The sequence below is a fragment of the Rhinopithecus bieti genome, unplaced genomic scaffold (assembly GCF_001698545.2).
Source record: "Rhinopithecus bieti isolate Rb0 unplaced genomic scaffold, ASM169854v2 scaffold_4914, whole genome shotgun sequence".
NCBI classification, from domain to species: domain Eukaryota; kingdom Metazoa; phylum Chordata; class Mammalia; order Primates; family Cercopithecidae; genus Rhinopithecus; species Rhinopithecus bieti.
Window position 1 is genome coordinate 85034 of NW_016804536.1, and position 21414 is coordinate 106447.

The 21414-nt window shown below is 33.3% G+C and overlaps 1 long non-coding RNA gene across 2 annotated transcripts in view; it reads right to left on the bottom strand.

Moving 5' to 3' along the window:
* Positions 1 to 11189: 11189 nt before the first annotated feature.
* LOC108527636 (uncharacterized) overlaps positions 11190 to 21414 on the bottom strand; it is an 84062-nt gene continuing 73837 nt past the window's right edge. For both annotated transcript variants that reach the window (XR_001884871.1, XR_001884870.1), the window contains one exon: positions 11190 to 11274. This is a non-coding gene — a long non-coding RNA (uncharacterized LOC108527636). The remainder of the gene's footprint in view (positions 11275 to 21414) is intronic.

Genomic DNA, 21414 nt, shown 5'->3' on the forward strand with positions numbered 1-21414 from the left:
AGCTATCAATCCAAACAATAAGAACAGTTTCTAGGCATAAAAACCTGGAGGTTGCTTTGCTTGTACATTTGCTTAGTGGAAAAATATTTTATCTTAGTAATGTGGGTTATGTTTCTAAAAATCAGAACTTAAACCAGTTCATTGAATTCACCTGGTTATTTTCAGCATATTCTACTGGAATTCAGCCTTTTTTCTTTTCAAAGAAGAATCTATATCTATATCTAGATATAGATTTCAAATCTATATCTAGATTTGCTCCTCTAGATATAATTGTAGACCTTAACCAATTGCAAAGACAGAAAAATTCAGTTAATAAAGTAGTTTCTTTTCCTGAATGAACACTTTCAACCAATTTTCTGAACTGACAGAAATGACTCTTTTGCCATAGGTCATGTTTGGCTATTGGCATGCAAACTATGTTAACTTTTGTCTGAAATAAGTCAAAATGAACCTAGGCAGTCAAGAGAAATTGAGTATTTGATAAACGATTTTTGTTCAGTTTACTTTCTTAACAGGTTCGCCTGTAAAATAGTCAAAAACAACTTAGTAGGAGATAAATTATGACAAATAGTCTATTGAATTATATTCCATGCAAAGCACTTCTTCTCAATACCTCATTATTACTGTTGTTGTCATTGTTGGCAGGTTGACGCTCAGGAAACTAAGATTTGAGAGAGGTTATATAATTTGCCTAAGGTCATAAAAATAGTAAGTTGGTTTATGTCCAAACTCGTGTTTTCCTACTTACAATACTCTCCTCCATTTAATAAACTGTCTGCACTGTCATCAAGAATAACAATATTAAAATATAAATTTATGATTTATGAACTTCCCATGTATATCATTTTACCTAGCTATAATAGACAAGGCTTTTAGTTTTATTTCATCCATAGACCAATAAAGTAAACAATTGAGAATATCAAATATTGGCATGTGTTAAAATCGTATTCGAGGAGTTGCGTTTAAAAAGAAAAGCATGTATATTGTATTCTAATGCATGGGCTTATATATAGGAAATAGAATTTAGAAGTATGAATTTAGAATGCCTATCTAATGAGTTATCATTGAGAGTATTTCCTTCTGCTTCATAAAAGCTGTAATTTTCCACAACTCTGAAGATATTCAGCAAAGTATATTCACTACCAGAAAAAGAACAAAATGTTTGTGATGTGGTAAATACACTAGGAGTTTGCTAGATGGTGCTGCAACATATATTTGTAAAACTCTACTAAATGTGTCTGAATAGGAAATTTTCTTGCAATTAGAAATATTCAGACCTATATAGATATTTAAAGTTGTCTTATTATGATATCAGATTTGCTATTAGATTTCAATCTTCATTTTTATTTAATTTGCCCTATATTTAACAAATTCGTTTTTGTTATTATAGGCTATTTTAACATATCCTAGGCACAATAAGCCACTGCAGAATAGCAAAGTTCAATTTCTTATATTACGTTTCTTGTAATAAAGACTTTTTCCAGCTATACTAGTAGTACCTGAGCATAATCCAAAATAAAATGATTTTATTTTAAGTGTGCTAATAATTCAGTATAAACCAAAACTACTTTAGAGTCCTTACTAATCTGAAGCATAAAGCTATCTCTTATTTATGGCATTTGAAAATCTTAAATACATGTATGTTAATTAAATAGATTTAAAGCAACATAAAAAGAAGTGTTTCATTGTTTTAAAACTTTATTTTTAAAAACTCAACAATATCAGAACTATGACTATTAACCTTAATTGTGCATTTGTGCCGTCCAACCTACATGCTAGACGATTTCCTGCATAATTAAGTCTCAGTACTAGAGAAGTAGTGGCTATGTACAAAAAAAAGACTGGATTAATACCCTTATTTCAAAAGGCTTCAGAGAGAGTGTGCCTTTCCTGCTCTTCCATCTTCTATCTTTGAGGATACAGCAAGTCGCCATCTTGGAAGTAGGGAAAGGGGGCCCTCCGCAGACATAAAATTTGATCCAGGACTTCTAGCTGTCAGAACTGTGAGAAACATATTTCCATTGATTATAAATTACACAGTCTGTGGTATTTTGTTATAACAGCAAAAAGTAGACTAAAACACCCATGCTATAAGAAAGTTGGTTTAGCTTCATTGATATGAGAAAAGTAGATTTTAAAGCAAAATAGATACTAAAGATAAATAGGGTATTTCCTAATGTTATCTTCTACCATGAAGGGAAAATTATTTTAAATTTGTATGCACTTGATAATAGTTTCAAAACTATAAATAAGAAAACTACATAAATAAAAAGCAGTAAAATCTACAGTCAAGTTACAAGAAAATTCTAACACTTTCCTCAGTAATTGAAATGATATGTAGATAAATCATGACTAATTGTAATAAGCAAACTTGGCCTTAATGAACATATAGAGAACACTGAATACAATTGCAGAATATTTTTGAGTGCGTAGAAATCATTTAACAAAATTTACCTTATTCTGAAATGTATCAATTCTCTAACAAACTAAGATTGAAATCGCACAGTGAAATAAAGTTAAATATCAATAACAAATACATAAAAGGCAACTAGAGGCCAGGCGCGGTGGCTCACGCCTTTAATTCCAGCACTTTGGGAGGCCCGGAGTGGGGGGGGGGGGGGGATCACAAAGCCAGGAGTTCAAGACCGGCCTGGTCAACATAGTAAAACTCTGTCTCTACTGTAAAAAAGAATACAAAAATTAGCCTAGGGTGGTGGCATGTGCCTGTAGTCCCAGCTACTGAGGAAGCTGAGTCAGGAGACTTTCTTGAACCCGGGAGGCAGAGGTTGCAGTGAGCTGAGATTGCGCCACTGCACTCCAGACTGGGTGACAGAGCAAGAAAAAAAAAAAAGGCAACTAGAAATGCATCCAAATGTTTGGATATTAAGCAATTATTTCTAGATAATCACTGGATAAAAGAAATCACAAGAAAGGTTAGAAAATATTTTGACTGGATAATAAAGCAAACATCTATCACATCTTGTGGGGTGTCTCCAAAATGATAATTTGAATGTATTTATGCCAATAAATCTGAGACTTTTTATGAACAAAGAACTCCTAAAATAATACAATTTCTGAAAACTGACACAGAACAAAATATAAAATCTAAATTACTCAGTATCCAGTTAAGAAAACACACGTGTAATTAAAAACCCTTCTCAAAAGAGAACCTTAGGCTCTATTGGCATCCGCAGTAAATATTTCCAACGTAAGAAGTGACACCAAGCTTATAGAAACTCTTTCAGAGCACAGAACAAGACACATTTCCCAATATATAAGGTGAATAACTTTGAGATGAAAATCTGACAAAAGCATTGAAAGAAAGCATAATTATAGGATAATCTCTCATGACTACAGATATAAAAATTTTTAAGAAATTAGCCAAAAGAATTTCCAGAGCTAAGGTACGAATGTCGCCACTTTCCCAATACCAACAATAAACAAGTAGAACTTGAAATTTAAAACGCAGTACCATTTACATTAAGACCCCACAAAATGAAATATTTAGGTATAAATCTAATGTAATATGTGCAAGATCTATTTGAAGAATACTATAAAAATCTGATAAAAGTAATCAAAGAACTAAATAAATAGAGAGACAGTCTATGTTCATGGATAGGAAGATTAAATATTGTCAAGATGTCAGTTCTTCCAAACTTGATCTATAGATTCAATTTAATCCAAATCAAGATCCAAGCAAGTTATTTTGTGGAGATTGAGAAACTGATTCTAATTTTACTATGGAGATGCAAAAGACTCAGAATAGCCAACTCAATGTTGAAAAAGAAAAAAGTTGGAAAACTGGCACTTCCCAACTTCAAGATTTGCCATAAAGCTACAGTAATCAAGACCATGTGGTATTCATGACAGAACAGACAAATAGATCAGTGGAACAGAACAGACAGCCTCCTACGCAAATATAGTTAACTGATCTATGAAAAAGGAAAATAGGTGATATAACGGAGAAAAGATAATCTTTTCAACAAATGGTGCTGAAATAACTAGACATCTATGTGTTCTCAAAATGAAAATCTAAGACTGATTCTAATAAGTAAGACTACACGAAAAAGAGAAAACATTATTAAGATAAATTAAAGGAGCTACATATTTTCTGTGTTCAACTTCATAGAGACACACCCATAATATGCATATAAATAAAATTCCATAACTTTTTTCTGTCTTCCCTGTTGCCTAAAATCTTTCAAAGTCAGACTTATCTTCAATATATGTAGTCATATTTAGTGATGATCTTTCCGATTCAAATTTCAGTAACTTCCTTGGACAAATAAATTAATCTTTCAAAGTCAGACTTATCTTAAATATACGTAGTCATATTTAGTGATGATCTTTCTGATTCAGACTTCAATAACTTCCTTGGACAAATAAATTAACCTATACAATTTTAAAATATCTTTATCCCTAATTATTCCTTTTGTTGCTGAGGTAATTTCATCTTTAAGATTTCCATACTAAATGCAAAGCCTCTTGTGAGGGTGAAATATCAAGCTACATTTTGCTAATACCTCAGATAACAGGAAAGTACAATGAGAATAGGTTGGGGTGCAGGAAAGGAAGAATACAGGAGAGAGGAGGGGTTTAAAGACAAATGTTCAATAATGCTTTACAAACCCTGCTAGCACCATACAGATCCTTTTATTAAAATTAATTCTCACTTATTACAGTTAAGAATAAAGAAAGGCATACTTATTTACTAAGGTAAGTTTCTTAGAGGAAAAAAAGGCTACTATAGAGATCTTGCTTTTTTTTGAATGATCAAATTCTATTTTCCTCTACAGCCCCATTCTTGACCCACCAATCAGTTCCACTGCCCTCTTCTGAATATCATGAATATTATTAATATAAAACTGTAACTTAGTCAATTTTGTTTTCTGCAACACTTACACATTTCAGTATTTAAGACATGTATTATGTTATAGGCTATACATTCCACAGTCCCAAAGTAGGAAAGACCATGTTTTTCAGTGTCCTTCTTTGTGGGATGTAATTGTTATAATGTTAAATTGTAGACACTCAGAAACCATGCCTCTGGTCATATTTTTGAAACTTCTCAGAGATTTCAATATCTGAAGATTAGAAAAGAATCTACATATATATAAAGTCTGACCCCATCATATTACAGATGAGAAAACTGGGGTTTCCTCTTCTAAAAGCACAAAGTTACAAATGATGAAGAGCCTAGAATCCTGCCTCACTGGCCCAATCCTTGAAGTGTTCTTTTGTGGTGAATAAAAATCATTCATTTTTTTTTCTCGTCTTTGCCAAGTGAATGTTTCATTGTTCAACTGAGCTGACAGAACAGATGAAGGCAAAAGAGGCAATACTCAGGAGCACAGTTACTGATAAATAATTACAAGGACATTATAATTATTTAATTAAAATCTGTGCATGGGGAGAGATTATGAGTCTTTCTGCTTGCTACCTCATTTAGATGATACTAGTCATTAACCAGTTTAGCTGGAGTCAGCGCCTAAATGTCCACATTCTCCAGTTTATCTTTGAAACCTGTGCAGTCAGCAGCCATGGCTGCATGCTCTGTATCCTGCTGCTGGTGCACACAGGCACACTCTCTAATAGCTTAAGAGACACTTGAATGTCTTACCTACCCATAGCCATCTCATAAACCTTCTCTGGAATTCTGAAGATTTTCCTTTGAAACAGTGCCCAGAATTTTTGGAGAAATGTACTCTTATTAAGAACACAGTAAAACTTTTGTGAAAAAAAAAAAAAGAAAGAAATTAACAGAATCAGGTCAGTTTGAAGCTGTCTCTAAAAGGGTTTCTTTTCTGATGCATTGAAAGGAACATGTTTAAGAAAAAGGAATCACCTATATGGTAGTTCTATGCCACCAATCCCAAAGAAAATTCTGTGGTAAAACTCTGGGGTATCAGTATTTGGATGCCCACATGGAAATTAAAGTTCCTGTTCTTCAACTGTTTCTATTAAAAGAAAGAAAAGAAAAAAGGGAACTTTATTCTTATCACCAATGAGACTGCTGGGACAAAGGAAATAAGAGGGGGAAAGCATTGATATTAATTTGTTGTTGGATCTCTCTCTTGCTTTCTCTTTATTTATTTATTTTGGTTTTACTTTGATAAGTCATTTGTTTTACTCTGCCTCGGCCCAATTCTGGAGATACATTTCTAAAAATGTAACAAATTACTCTTGTTTCTAAAATCAGCTTGAAGTAGGACACCCTTGCAAATCAATAAGTCCCACAGGCACAGTACCTAAGAAAAATAAGACAACTAGAACTGTGGTCAAGTAGAAATTTTAATAAAAATTTAAAATGTGAGTTTTGGACCCTTCTTGGATCCTTGAAAATGTAATATGATGTGACCACCCAAACTGGTAATTCATCTCTGGGAACTTGAGAATGAATAGCAGTTTTGCAATTGTATGCAATCTAAAGAAGTTATGTAGACAAGGTCTTAGGTCTTTTAAGGCCTCTCCATAATATAAATTTCATGAATCCTAAATGTTGCAAATATGGTGAAAAATACAAAAAACAAATATGCCAATACTTTTTTGGGATGCTTAATTTATCCGAACCCCTTTGTTGGCATAGAAGAGGAATATGTTGTCCATCTAGGAGAAATTAGATCTGGACTAAGTAGAAAGGGGTCAGACTTTTAGGGTCCGTTTGATCTATTTTAATAGTCACTTATTGATACATAGGTTCATATGTCTTTCTCTGTACATTTCTTCTTATATAAAAACCTACCTTCTTTCTTCGCTCTTATTAATATATCTTCTGCTACAGCAACTGTCCCTAGTTCCAGGAACCAATCTAGTTTCTGTCTTGGGGATTTAGCCCTTGTACTTCTCTCACCTGGAATATGCTCTTTTTACAGACTTTCAAATTTCTAGCTCCTTTTTGTCATTTATTAGCTTAAACATTACCTCCTCAGAGAGGCATTTCCTTACCACCCCATTAAAAGTGTGTAACCACCTCTTATTCTGCAATCAAAACATCTTGTTTGTTATCTTTCCATCACTCATCAGTATTTTTAACTACAAAAGCTTTTATATTACTACTCATATATGCACTGTTTATCTGTGACTTTAAGCTCCACAAATAGAAATGCCATATTGGTCTTACCCATTTCTATAGTACCATTATCTAGCATAGTATATGAATAAATAAATGAATGAAACTCAAACAATTTAGAAGTATTAAACAGAAAGCTTCATTTAAATAACTTTGCTACTTTTTTGTTTTCTCTTTTAATCTGAGAGAATGAAATTATCGACTAGTGGTTGAATACAATTGACAAGTATTGTCTAGATCTCAGTACATTACCATGTAACTTTCATCCTTATTCCTACGATATACTTTGTTTCTTTTGATTGTTTAGTATTTTTCTTCAGCGAATTTCATTTTATGTTTGACCACTTCTCTAATTGAATGATACGATTAAAATTTGAACACTGTCTCACAAAAACAATATAATACGTTATTTTAATTTACCTTTATTTTTACTATTTATTTGTTTTATTGGGATCTTGATTTTTATTATTTTACTTGATCTCTATCATTTCCCTCAAAGTCTTCAACTGCTCTTCCAGCTCAAAATTCTCAAGTCAATCATTAGAGAATCTATGCTTACTTATAAGATTACTTTTGCAATAAATAAAGACTGAGAAAAATGTTCCAGTAACTAGCCTGTAATACGAAGTTTTTAAAATTAGGATATATCCTTTTCTTAAAGTAGGTGTATGTCATTTAGACTAATAATAAAAATTAAGATCTTTCTGGTGCCACGAGCACACAATGGGGAAAGAACAATCTCTTCAACAAATAGTGCTGAAAAAACTGAATATCCACATACAGAAGAATGAAAATAGACCCTTATCTCACCCTTATCCAAGAATCAACACAAAAATGGATTATAGACTTAAACACAAGGCCTAAAACTATAAAACTACCAGAGCAAAACAGAAGAGAAATGCTCCATGACATTGGACTGCAATGATGTTTGGATATGACCCCAAAAGCACAGGGAATAAAAGTAAAAATAGGTAAATGGTATTTCATTAAACCAAAAAGGTTTTCCACAGCAAAAAAAAAAAAAAAACAAAAAAAACAAAAAAAAACAAAAAAAAAACAATTGATAAAGTCAAGAGACGACCCACAGATTGGGAGAAAATATTTACAAATCATACATCAGTAAAGGGACTAATAAGCAAAATGTACAAGGAACTTAAACTACTCTATAACAAGAAAACAAATAACCCTATCTAAAAATGGGCAAAGAATTTTGTTACAGTTTGGCAGTTTCCCCACCCAAATCTCATCATGAATTGTAGCTCCCATAATTCCCATGTGTTGTTGGAGGGATCCAGTGGGAGATAATTGAATCATGGGGTCAGTTTTCCCCCATACTGTTCTCGTGATAGTGAATAAGTCTCACAAGATCTGATAGTTTTATGAGGGGACACCCTTTCTGCTTGGTTCTTACCTCTCTCTTGCCTGCTGACATGTAAGACGTGCATTTTCTCTTCCTTCACCTTCTGTCATGATTGTGAGGCCTCCCCAGCCACATGGAACCATGAGCCCATTAAACCTCTTTTTCTTTATTAATTACCCTGTCTTGGGTATGTCTTTATTAGCAGCATGAGAACAGACTAATACAGATTTGAGTAAACATTTCTCATAAAAAGACATACGAATGGCCAACAGATACATGAGAAAATATTCAACATCTCTAATCGTTAGAAAAATGCAAATTAAGTTACAATAAGATAGCACTTGACATCTGTTAGTATGGCTATTATTGAAAGATGAAAAAATAACAAGTGCTGGAGAGGACGTGAAAGAAAAATAATCCTTATTCCCAGTAGTGGTATTGTAAATTAATACAGCCATTGTGGAAAACAGTATGGAGGTTCCTCAAAAGACTAAAAATAGAATTACCATATGATCCAATAATCTTACTACAGGGTATATAGTCAAAGGAATTGAAATAAGTATGTCAAAGAGATGACTGTACTCTCATGTTCATTGCAGCATTATTCACAGTAGCCAAAATATGGAAACGACCTAAGTGTCCAACACAGAAGAATGGATTTTAAAATGTGGTATGTGTATACATATATATCCATATGAAATACTAACACAATGCACTATACCATTATAAGATAGTATACTATAATACTAATAGTATATAGAATGCTATTCAGTCTTTAAAAAAACAAAATTTTGTTCATTTCTGACAACATGGATAAATCTAGAAGCCATTATAAGTGAAGTAAGCCAGGCACAGAGAGACAAATACAGTTTGAACCCATGTGGAATCTAAAAAGTCAAATTCATAGAGGTTAAGTAGAATGGTGGCTACGAAAGGTTGGAGTTGGTGTGGCTGGAAAAAGGGAAGATATTAGTTAACAGGTACAGGTTTCAGTTAGGTAAGAGGAGTAAGTTCTGGTGTTCCATTGCACAGCGCAGTGACAATAGTTAATATTAAATGATGCATTGTATATTTCAAAATAGCTAAAAGGGAGGATTTTAAATGATCTCACCGCAAAGAAGTTATATTTGAGGTGATGAATATGCTAATTAGCTTGACTCATTCCACAATATATATATGTATGGAAACATCATATTGTACCCTATAAATATATACAATTATTATTTATCAATTTAAAACAAAATAAAACTTTAAAATTAAGACCTTTCTAAATTGGTTTGTTTGCTCATTGTATAATAACCTGAAAATGTTTTAATTAACATATACATTTTGTTACCATATAAAATAATAAACAAGCTTTGAACAATATTTATTATTTGGTTTGCAGTTTCATGTATTCCTGAGACAGGTATGAGAGTACTATTTATAAGTAAGAACAAAGGCAATTCTAAAGCCAAATATATATATATATATAGTTCTTCAATTATTCATTATTTTGAATTTTCTATTAATATCCCCTGGTCAGAGACATGAATACTTATGTTTGCTTAAATGTTTCATTTTTTTTAAAAGCATTTAATGAAGACCAAAAAGTCATTAGGAAATAATAAAACACGTAAATAGTACTAGAAAGGCAAATATCATAATTTCACCCTGGATCTAAGTATTTCCGTGTTATGTCATCTCCCTGCCTCAAGATTGTGAGCATCATGAAATAAAATTTTTTCTCATTCCTGTTTGTATCCCTGAAGTTCCTACTTGGAGCCTTGGTTCTATAAGTACTCATTCAACATTTGTTGAAAAGAATTGAATTAAAACTCCCTGCGTTGTGAATTACCAGCTTTAAAAATGTATAAGATTAAGTAATCTGAAACTTTTAAAGTGAAAGCTCACTGAAGCCACGGAGACTCTAAAATCTCAGTATATACAGTCCTCGCTGGGTATATGCAAGTGATTTGATCTAGGACTCCCACATATGCCAAACTCCAGTTATGCACAAGCCTCATAGTCGCCCTCAGAACCCATATATACAAAAAATCAACCCTCCGTAAATATGGATTTCACATTCCAGAAATACTGTATTTTTAATCTGCATTTGGTTGAAAAAAAAATTATGTATAAATGGACCTCTGCAGTTCAGACCCGTGTTGTGCAAGGGTCAACTTTATATCCACATTGTTATCACAAAATTGATGCATGTTGTGTTTCCAATCTAAACCAATTGCATGATAGAAATAGGCTTTCCCCAAACAACCTATTCAGAACATATGTCCATTTCAAAAATAACACCATTTTGGAAACCTGTGCAGTTAGACTCAACAACATACAAGAGATTAGCCAATCCAGAAGGAACCCACATCCACTTACAAACCTTTAACACAAATCAGCAGCAAAAAGGGCTGAAAAAAAAAAAAAAAAGAAAACAAAACTGTAGCTAATAACACAGTGGATCTCATGCAGATAAACTGGCATTACAGTTTCTGAAATATCACTGCAAAGTTTTGCTTCTCAACTGAGGTTGACTCTCTCTATTAGGGTAACTTCATGGGAGATGTTATTACATCACCTTCTACGCATGATCTGCACATGGTTGTTAAAGACTTTTAAATCTAATGTGCACTGACCTCTTGAACGTTTGCACTCACTGACGGTTTCCAATTTCTTCTATGTCACATGGTGACCTTAACATTCTATTTCATGGATATAACTACTAGAATTGAGCTGACATGATAAATGACTATTCTTGCAACCCCTGGTCATATTTTTTATTTTTCACAGATTCAGTTGATAGTTTGGTCTTTTCTTCTCCTTTTTAATGATGATTTCATTGTTAATTTGTGTGACCCTAAGAATAAAAAAAGAAAGAAATACTCAAATAATTTAATTAGCAAAAATAACCTCTGTATTTCATGATTTAATACTATTGATCAGTTTCTTTGATTTTTTAAATTAATTCAGGAATAGTGTGTGCAACTGCATCTGCTCATGATATCTAAAAATCCATCATCTTCCCTATTTGAAACTTTTATCATTTACCCTTTCCTACTCAGTCCTACAGTTCTCATACTTGCCTCCAAATATTTTTAAATGCTTTTATGGCTTAGATGACTACCAGAATTTTTTCCTCTCGGCCTCTCACCATAGGTTAGTTTCAACGATGTATCTTTCTTATTGAAGTTTTTCTTCCCACTACCTGATACTAAGCCTGAACCCAATGTTTTCTCTCCAGGTCCTCCTATCCTCAAAGTGTCTGTCATTGGTTATTATCAGGGGCAAAATAGCTTTTTTCCTAGCTTATTACAGTAAAAAATAGAGATTCATCCCTTAGTTATGTCCGCATAAGTTATCTTTATTTCCTGAAAGGTTATTTTTTATTTTCCAAGATTTTAGCAACCCTAATTAACATTTGATGTTTAGTCTAGCTGTCAGCTTACTGAATTTGTAGCTATATGTTTGCCTAAATAAATTTGATATGCAGCTACAAGATAGATAAGAGTTTTTAATGTTAACATCTTTCTATTATTTAAAACAAAAGGCTAAATGTTACAGTCAAAAACTAAGCTATATCCTAAATTATTAATCTGTTTCCATTTAGATATCATCCATAGAACATTTTATAATCTGAAACAAATAGTCTGTTGTATGATCATTAAATTTTACTGAAAGAGTTAAAGTATTTTCTAAGTGTCTTTTAAGTGTCTATGCCCTGTACACATCAAAAAATAGCTTATTTAGCTTGATAAACATAGCCAAATACATATTGAAGCTATTTTGAAAATAATGGAAAAATCTTATTAATAGCTGTTATCTCTTGTGGGGTATGGTGAATAATAATTTAGGGCAGGTGAGAGCAAAGCAATTTAACATTTCCCTTGTTGGTTCCTTTGACCTACTAGTTTGGAGGTCTCTGCAACACCCTTGAGCTTTTTCCACAGGATAAAGTGATAGTTGCTAAGACTTTGCCAAAACATTTCCTATTTCACTGTTAGGTTCTACTTGTATCTTTTTCAGGTATTTATTTTTAATATATTCCTGTCTCCAAGAAGAAAAAAATTATATGCACACATGCACACATACACATATTAGTTTCTTTAGACATCAACTACCTCTAGATTGAAGTTAGTATTGCTCAAAGGAATGATGCTCTTGAAGACAATCTTGTGTAATAATTCATGTGTTTGATGAACGAAGTATAGTTGATGCTTGAACAACATGGATTTGAACTGCATGGGTCCACTTATATGTGGACTTTTTACAATAAAAGTTATACCAAGTGTGCCTGCCTCTCCTTCCTCCACTTCTGCCTCCTGCATCTCTTCCACCCTGACACAGCAAGATCAAACCCTTCTCTTCCTCTACTTCCTTAGCCAACTCAACATGAAAATGATGTTTGTTGATGGTCCATTTTCACTTAATGAGTAGTAAATATATTTTCTCTTTTTTTTGTAATTTTCTTAATAATATTTTCTTTTCTCTGGTTTACTTTATTATAAGAACATAGTATAGGCCAGGCACAACGACTCATGCCTGTATTCCAGCACGTTTGGAGGCCTAGGCAGGTGAATCTCTTAGGCCCAGAAGTTTGAGAGCAGCCTGGGCAACATGGTGAAATCCTGTCTCTACAAAAAAATAAAAATTAACTGGGCATTGTGGTGTGCGCTTATAGTCCTAGCTACTTGGGAGCCTGAGGTGGGAGGATCACTTTAGCCCAGCAGGTCCAGGCTGCAGTGAGCCGTGATTGTGCCACTGCACTCATGGCACCTTTATTGAGACTGTCTCAAAAAAATAAAAAAAATAAAAAAAAGAACACAGTATATAATACACATAACATACAAAATATATGTTAATTGGTTAATGTTATCGGTAAGTCTTCTGGTCAATAGTAATCTATTAGTAGTTAAGTTTTGGGAGAGTCAAAAGCTATATGCTGTTTTTTGACTGCATGGAGGATCAGAGCCCTTAACCCTCGAGTTGTTCAATGTTATGATAGTTAATACTGAGTGTCAACTTGATTGGATTGAAGGATGCAAAGTATTGTTCCTGGGTGTATCATGAGGGTGTTGTCAGAGGAGATTAACATTTGAGTCAGTGGACTGGGAAAGGGAGACCCACCCTCAATCTGGATGGGCACAATCTAATCAGCCGCCTGTGCAGCTAGAATAAGAAGCAGGCAGAAGAATGTGGAGAGATTAGACTGGCTTAGTCTCTGAGCCTACATCTTTCTCCCGAACTGGATGCTTCCTGCCCTTCAACATCGTTCTTTAAGTTCTTCAGCTTTGGGACTTGGAATGGCTTCCTCGCTTTTCAGCTTGCAGATAGCCTATTGTGGGACCTCATCTTGTGATTGTGTGAGTTAATACTCCTTAATAAACTTCGCTTTATATCTATCCTATTAATTCTGTCCCACTAGAGAGCCCTGACTAATACAAAGGTCAATTGTATATGTTGTCTCTATTTTAAATTGTATTACTCATTGGCTTTGACTCACCAATGTGGTCACTTCCACTATCATGGTCATTTCCATCTTCACTCTCAGTATTACTAGGCCAAGAGAATAAACTCATATAAATACATTTTAAAGAAAATTAAATAAATTTCTACAGCAAATAATTAACTGGAGTAGACAACTCAATTTCACTTAGAATGTATCTAAATCTTTTTATGCTCTTGGTTTGTGGTTGACTGTATATTTTCACGACTCAGAGCCAAAACCAAACCAAAGCATGATCTGGTAAAGAGTTCTTAGCGCTGTGAGTCAGCCAGCCTGGGTTACAGTTTTAGCTGTATCATTACCTAACTGTGAATTTAGATAATCCCTGAAATTTCCTGGCTCTCAGTTTCCTTATCTGTAGTGTGAAGTGTTTGGACTGGGTTATCTGAGATTTCCTGAAAGCTCTGTGATTGAAAAAATTCTAAACAGAATTGAGAAAAAGTGGTCTGACTTCAGTAAATTTCCATTCCCAATTTTGCCTTATTCCCTTCTGAGGTGCTAGGTACATTTATACTGCGCAAGACCTATGTGACATGTTACTTACTGCCTGACTCCTGACAAGTTTGCACTGGCGACCTCTGAGCCTAGGCGATATCTGCTTTTCCTTGAAATAATTCAGACCACCAATAAATGCAGACTGAGATTAAAGTAATATCCAAATACCTAATCTTTCTTATTATAATCTCCTTCTTGGTCTCCTTCAGTAACTCAAGTGTTCTGCAATAATACTAGCAGTAATTCACCATTTTCAATGATACTTTACATTAGTATAATTTTATAAAAGTAACTTTATAATAAGAAACAGGAGGATTTCCAATTTTTTCATGATCTTTAACCCAGAAATTCAACTTCGTTTTTACAAGTATCAGGAGAGGTGCATAAATATATGAATACAGTGCTATTCCTCAACAAGCAAGAGTAGGAATTGAAAACAACAAGAATTATCCAAAATACGATATATGTTAAACAGTTATGACAGACTCTTATTGTCTTAGTGTGTTAGGGCTGCTAAGAAAAAATGTCATAAACTGGGTGGCTTATAAACAACATAAATTTATTTCTCACAGTTCTGGAGGCTAGGAAGGCCAGGATCAAAGCATCAACAGATTTCACATCTGGTGAGGGCCTGTTTCCTGGCTCATAGATGGCACCTTCACCCTGTGTCCTAAAATGGTGAAAGAGGCAAACTCCCTCAGGCCTTTTATATATATATAAAGGCTCTAATCCTACTTATGAGGGCTCCACTCTCATGACCTGATCATTCCCCAAAAGGCCCCACCTCCTAATACCATTGTTTTGAGGGTTAGGATTTCAACATATAAATTTTGCGGGAACACAGACATTCAAACCATAACTCTGGGCTAAGATAGGATTTATTTTTCTATTCTTGGATGGTTTGTCTAAGATAGGCATTATCTCTTGATATTTGGTACAACACAGCAGTGGAAATGTGAGGAGCTTTTGTGTTTATATTTGTTTTTGTTTACATTTTTGTTTGGAAGTTAGTTTTCTTGTTTTGTGGGTATTTGTGTGTGTGTGTGTAGCTAGATTTGTTAATGCAAACTTTTTATTTTGTGATAATTGTAGATTCATCTGTACTTATAGGAAATCACACAAAAAGATACTATGTACTCAGTTTCCCCAGTGGTAACATCTTGCAAACTACAATATCACAACCAGGATATTGACATGGAGACAATCAAGACACAAAACATTTCTATCATTGCAAGGATCCCTCACGTTTCTCCTTTATAGCCATACTCACTTCACTCTGATACCACAAGCTCCTTAATACCTGACAACAATGAACCTTTTTTTTCATTTCCACAATTTCGTCATTTCAAGATTGTTATATTGAATTAATTTTTGTATAAGCAAGTGAGATTTATGTTGCAGTTCATTTTTTTACCTATGTATTTCCAATATATATTGTATTGTATAATAAGGAATTTGGCTAGCTTTTGTCCCTGGTTTCTGAAAGGTACTCTCTAATATTTGGAATTTTCAGAATGATAAGAGTCTGCTATTCATGGTGAGCCCTAATAGTTTATGCTAGTAAGGTGACTCATGGGCTCCTGGATAGTTTCAGAAAGAAAACTGATCATGCTGGAAGTACCTGTCTGCAATTAGGGAATTGAGGCTTTGAGTAATGTGACACTAGTCTGTCCTTTCAAACTCCAAGGACAGAGGGGGACTGGAGATTGAATTCAATCATGTGGTCAATGATTCAATCAATCATGAATCAATTGATTCATCAATCAATTCTTGAGGAAAAACTCTAGACACCCAAAGCTCCACGAGCACCATGGTTGGTGCTCCTGGCACATGGTACACATCCATGTGCCAGGAGGAGTGACATCCCAAGGGCACTGAAGTTTCACATATGAGACTCTCCTAGACCTTGCCCTATTTGTCTCTTCATTTGACTTGTCCTCATTTAAATCCTTTAGAATAAAACTCTAATAAAAAAAAAAAGCACTTTTCTGAGTTCTGCGATTTGTTCTAGCAAAGTACCAAACCTGAGGAGTTAATGGGAACCCCTGAATGGATTTGCAGCCAGTTGGTCAGAATTGCAGGTAGCCTAGGAGCCCTGGATTTTGTTGCTGATGTCTGAAGTAAGGGGAGTTTTGTGGAGGACTGTGACATTATCTCTTTGATTTGACCTAAATTTGGGTAGTGTCAGGATTGCATTGCAAATTGCTATGGCACCATGTTTTGAAAAAAGCATCTTCATTGAATAGCTTTTGCACTTTTGTCAAAAATAAGTTGAGCATATTTGTATAGGTCTAGTTTTGGATTCTCTGTTCCATTGCATTGATTCATGTGTTTCATCCTTCACCAATACCACACAATCTTGTTTGCTATAGTGATATAATAAGTCTTGAAATACTCCCACTGTATTCTATTTTTCAAAATTGCTTTAGCTAATTCATTTGCCATTCCATAATAATTTTAGAATAATCTTGTCTATATTTACACACAAAAAAATCTTGCTGGGATTTTTATAAGAATTGCATTAAACATAAATATCAATTTGGGGAGAATTGACATCATTATGGTGTGGAGTCTTGCAATCCATAAACATGTATAGCTCCCATTTATTTATATCTTTACTTAATTTTTTCATCAGTGTTGTATGGTTTTCAGCATACGGTCCTAAATATGTTTTGTTAGTTTTATACCTATTTCATTTTTTGACTAATTGTAAGTGGCATTATGCTTTAAATTTTGGTGTTCACATGTTCATTGCAAGTAGTAAAAATATAATTGATTTTTGTATGCTATCTTACATCCTTTGCTGAACTTGCTGAACTCAGGATTTTGTTGTTTTGTTTTGTTTTTATAAATTGTTTTCTAGTAATTTTCTAGATTCCTTGGGATTTTCTACATGATTTTAATTATGTCACCTGAAAATAGGAACTATTTTATATCTTCCTTTCTAATCTGTGCACCTTTTATTTCCTTTTCTTGCCATAATGCACAGAAATTCTACCACTATGTTGAATAATAGTAATGGGAGAGGACATCCTTGCTTCGTTGTCTACCTTTGGGAGAAAGAGTCTTTCACCATTAAATACAGTGTTAGCTGCAGGTTTTTCGTAGATGCTCTTTATCAAGTTGAAAAGTTCCCCTCTAGTTCTAATTTCCTGAGAGTTTTTATCCAGAATGGATGTTGGCTTTGGTCAAATGGTTTTTCTGCATGTGTTGATATGGTTACAGTAGTTTTCTTCTTTTAGTTTCTTAACATGGATTACATTGATTAATTTTTTAATGTTAAACCAGTCTTGCATCCCCCCAATAAACTCCTCTTGGTCAAGGTTATCATTTTCAGATATTGCTAAATCCTATTTGCTAGTATTTCTTGAGCATTTTTACTTGTATATCTTTTGAGATATATTGGCCTATAATTTCTTTTAATGTACTATGTTTGGTTTGATGTCAGGATAATTCTAACTTCTCGAAATGAATTGGGAATTGTTTCTTCCTCCTCTGTTTTCTGGAATAAATTGTACATTGTTGTTACTAATACTTTAAAGCTTAGAAGAAGTCTCTAGTCTGGAGAACTCCAATCTGGGCTTGGAGATTTCTTTCAAGAGAGTATTTTAATTACACATGCAATTTCCTTAATATTTACAGTGTTATTCAAATTATTTATTTCAAATTGAATGAATTGTGGTAGCTTATGATTTTTGAAGAATTAGTGTATCTAAATTGTCAAATCGATGTATAAAGAGTTGTTTTTGGTACTCTCTTATTAGCCTTTTAATGTCTGCAGTATCTGTAGTGATATTCCCTATTTCTTTTCTGATATTGGCATTTTCTGTCTTCTTCCTTTTTCACTCTTACAAGAGTTTTGTCAGTTGTATCAATCTTTTTAAATAGCAAGACTTTTAGTTTCATTGGTATTCCCTGTTGTTTCTCTATTTTCAATGTCATTGATTTCTGCTCTTCATTTTATTCTTTACCATCTGTTTGGCGTTCATTTTGCTCTTGTTTTTCTTGAGTCTTCAGGTGAAAACTCAGTTCATTGGTTTGAAACATTTTCCTTTTCTAATGAATGCATTTTTGGCCGTTTTTGTTTTGTTTATGTTGTTGTTGTTTTCTGTTTTCTTTTTCCTGCCTTCCTGTAGATTGTTTATACATTTTATTAGATTCCATTGTGATTCATTTATAGCGTTTTTGGGGTGTGTATCTTTGTATAGGTTTTTTTTAGTGATTATTGTAGGTATTGGTAGATATAGAGATACATATAGATAAGTTATACATAATCACAGACTACTGGTGTCCTCATTTTATCAGACTGAGTGAAGTGTAGAAATCTTACTTCCCTCTACATCTCTTTACGCTCTTTGTTTTATAATATAATTGTATTATATATTTCCTCTCTATATTTAGAAACATACAATATAGTTTATTATAATTTTTCCTTCAACACTCAAACAATTTAGAAAGCCCAAGAGGAAAATGATAGTCTGTTGTGTTGACCAATATTTTTGCTTACAGTGTTTTTTTGCTTTTTCTGATGTTCCAAGTCTGCTTCTTCAGCACCAAATCTTGGCTATATGAAGTGAAAATAAAACATGAAGAACTCACCACTTTGTCTTGACATGGATCCCAAAGTCTCTAGCTGACTTGCCCTCTTTTCTCTACCTTTAAGAGTGTTTTGTTTATTTGACGTGTAATGTCCAGGATCTTTAATTGTACTTAGCCTGAGAAAAAGGGAAAAGTACATCTCCTTTTTCCTCCCAGAAGCTGAATTCCTCTATTTAGATTTTAAACAACCATTATAATTGTGTTAATAGTGCTGATATAACTATTTAGGTGATAGGTGGTAAACAGCATAAAGTCTAGACTCAAATTAGGTCCAAATGTCAAATATGCTACTTGATTGCCTATCAGAATTAATCTTGGCCTAGTTTCTTAAGCTTTCTACCTCAATTGTATAATGTAAAGAAAATGATAAGTTTAGGATCTACAGCATAGGATTAGTGTGAGGATCTTGAATGCAAATTCTTAGAAAATAGCCTGGATATAGGAAGTGCCCAGTAAATTTTACTATTATTTTAGCTATTCTTACAATTATTAATTTAATGAAGTTCATTTATTGCATATTATATGATCAATTTTTATAAGTGTAACATTTTTGCTTAGGAAGAAAATTGTGCTTTCTGATTGTTGGATCCATGGTTCTGTGTATGTCTATTGCATTATACTTGTTAATTTTGTTGCTGAAATCTGTTTCATTATTTTATTCTGTTAATTTAATGGTTATAGACGGAAACATGTTAAATTTTCCCATTATGCTAGTGATTTGCTTTTTGTAATTATTTTAATTTTTATTTATAAGTTACTCTATGAACAGCACAAAACAGTTTAAAATTATGCATTGGCTATGTTTCCCCTAATATAACTTTTTGCCTTAAAGCAGTTCACTACCACCTCTCCACTGAAAATGACTGGTATAGTTTTGTATCCTTTTTTCACTTAGATTTTTAGATATATAACATAAACAGTTTCTGGGAAACATTATTTTAACAACTGTGTCAATTTTCATTGTTCAGATTTATCATATTATTTGAAATTTCCCTATTGCTAAACATTAGTGTCATTCATATTTTTATATATTTTATTATATATCATGCTGCATATTTTATTATTACTTGCAAGTGATATGGCTCAGAGGCCAAGAAAACTTTTCTCTAAAAAGACAAATAGGAAATATTGTAGACTTTATGAGCTACATGGTCTCTGTTGAAACTATCCAATTCTACCATTGTAGCATAAAAGCTGCAGGTGAAATTCATGAATGAATGAGCATGACTATGTTAAAATAAAATGTTATTTATAAATACAAGCAATGAGTCAGATTTTTCCTATAGGCTAAAGATTATGACTCCAGATACACCTGTCTACTAAGTCATCTAAACATAATTAAAACTAATTGTATAGTGCAACAAAATTTAAATTAACACTATATTAATATCAGTACATTCTTTGACACTTTATATTTTTCCCACAGTTATTGACTATTTGAATTCTTTATTCAATTTTATGTATAACATACTGATACAGTTTGGCTCTGTGTCCCTGCCCAAGTCTCATCTCGAATTGCAATCCCCACATATTAAGGGGAGGGAGACACCCGGATCATGGGGGCAGTTTACCCACGCTGTTCTCTATTAGTGAGTGAGTTCTCATGAGATGTGATGGTTTTTCAAGTGTTTGACATTTCCTCTTTCACAAGCTCTCTCTCCTGCTACCTTGGGAAGAAGGTACCTGCTTCCCCTTCCACCATGATTGTAAGTTTCCTGAGGCCTTCCCAGCCATATGGAACTGTGAGTCAATTAAACCTCTTTCCTTTCTAAATTACTCAGTCTCAGGGAAGTTATTTATAGCAGTGTGAAAGTGGACTAATTCACATACATTTGTGTTATGTTTTTTGGTACACTCTGAAAAATCTGTCTTTTAATTGGCACATTTAGAACAGTGATGTTCAAAGCAATTCTTGATGTAGTTTGATTAATATGTGTCACATTTTTTACTGTTTCCATTTGCTTCCCTTGTTCTTTGTTTCTGTTTTTGTCCTTTGCTCTTTTTCTGCTTCATGAGGCTTCAATTGAGCATTTTGTGATTCAATGTTTTCTTCTTTTATCTATCAGTTATGCTTTATTGTTTTAGTGGTTGCCCTAGAGTTTGCAATACATTTACAACTAACCCATGTTCACACTAAATATAACACTATACCTCTTAATAGGTAGCGTAAGTAGCTGTTAATAAAAAATAATTCTAATTCCTCCCTCCCATCCCTCATATCTTTGTTGTCCATCTATTTGACTTACATATAGGCATACATAAGCAGCACACACACATACATACACACACACATATAAACACACACAAGACATATATATGGGCATATATAAACACATACATTGCTGTTATTATTTCAAGAAAATTATCTGCTAGATCAATTAAGAATAAGAAAATCAAATT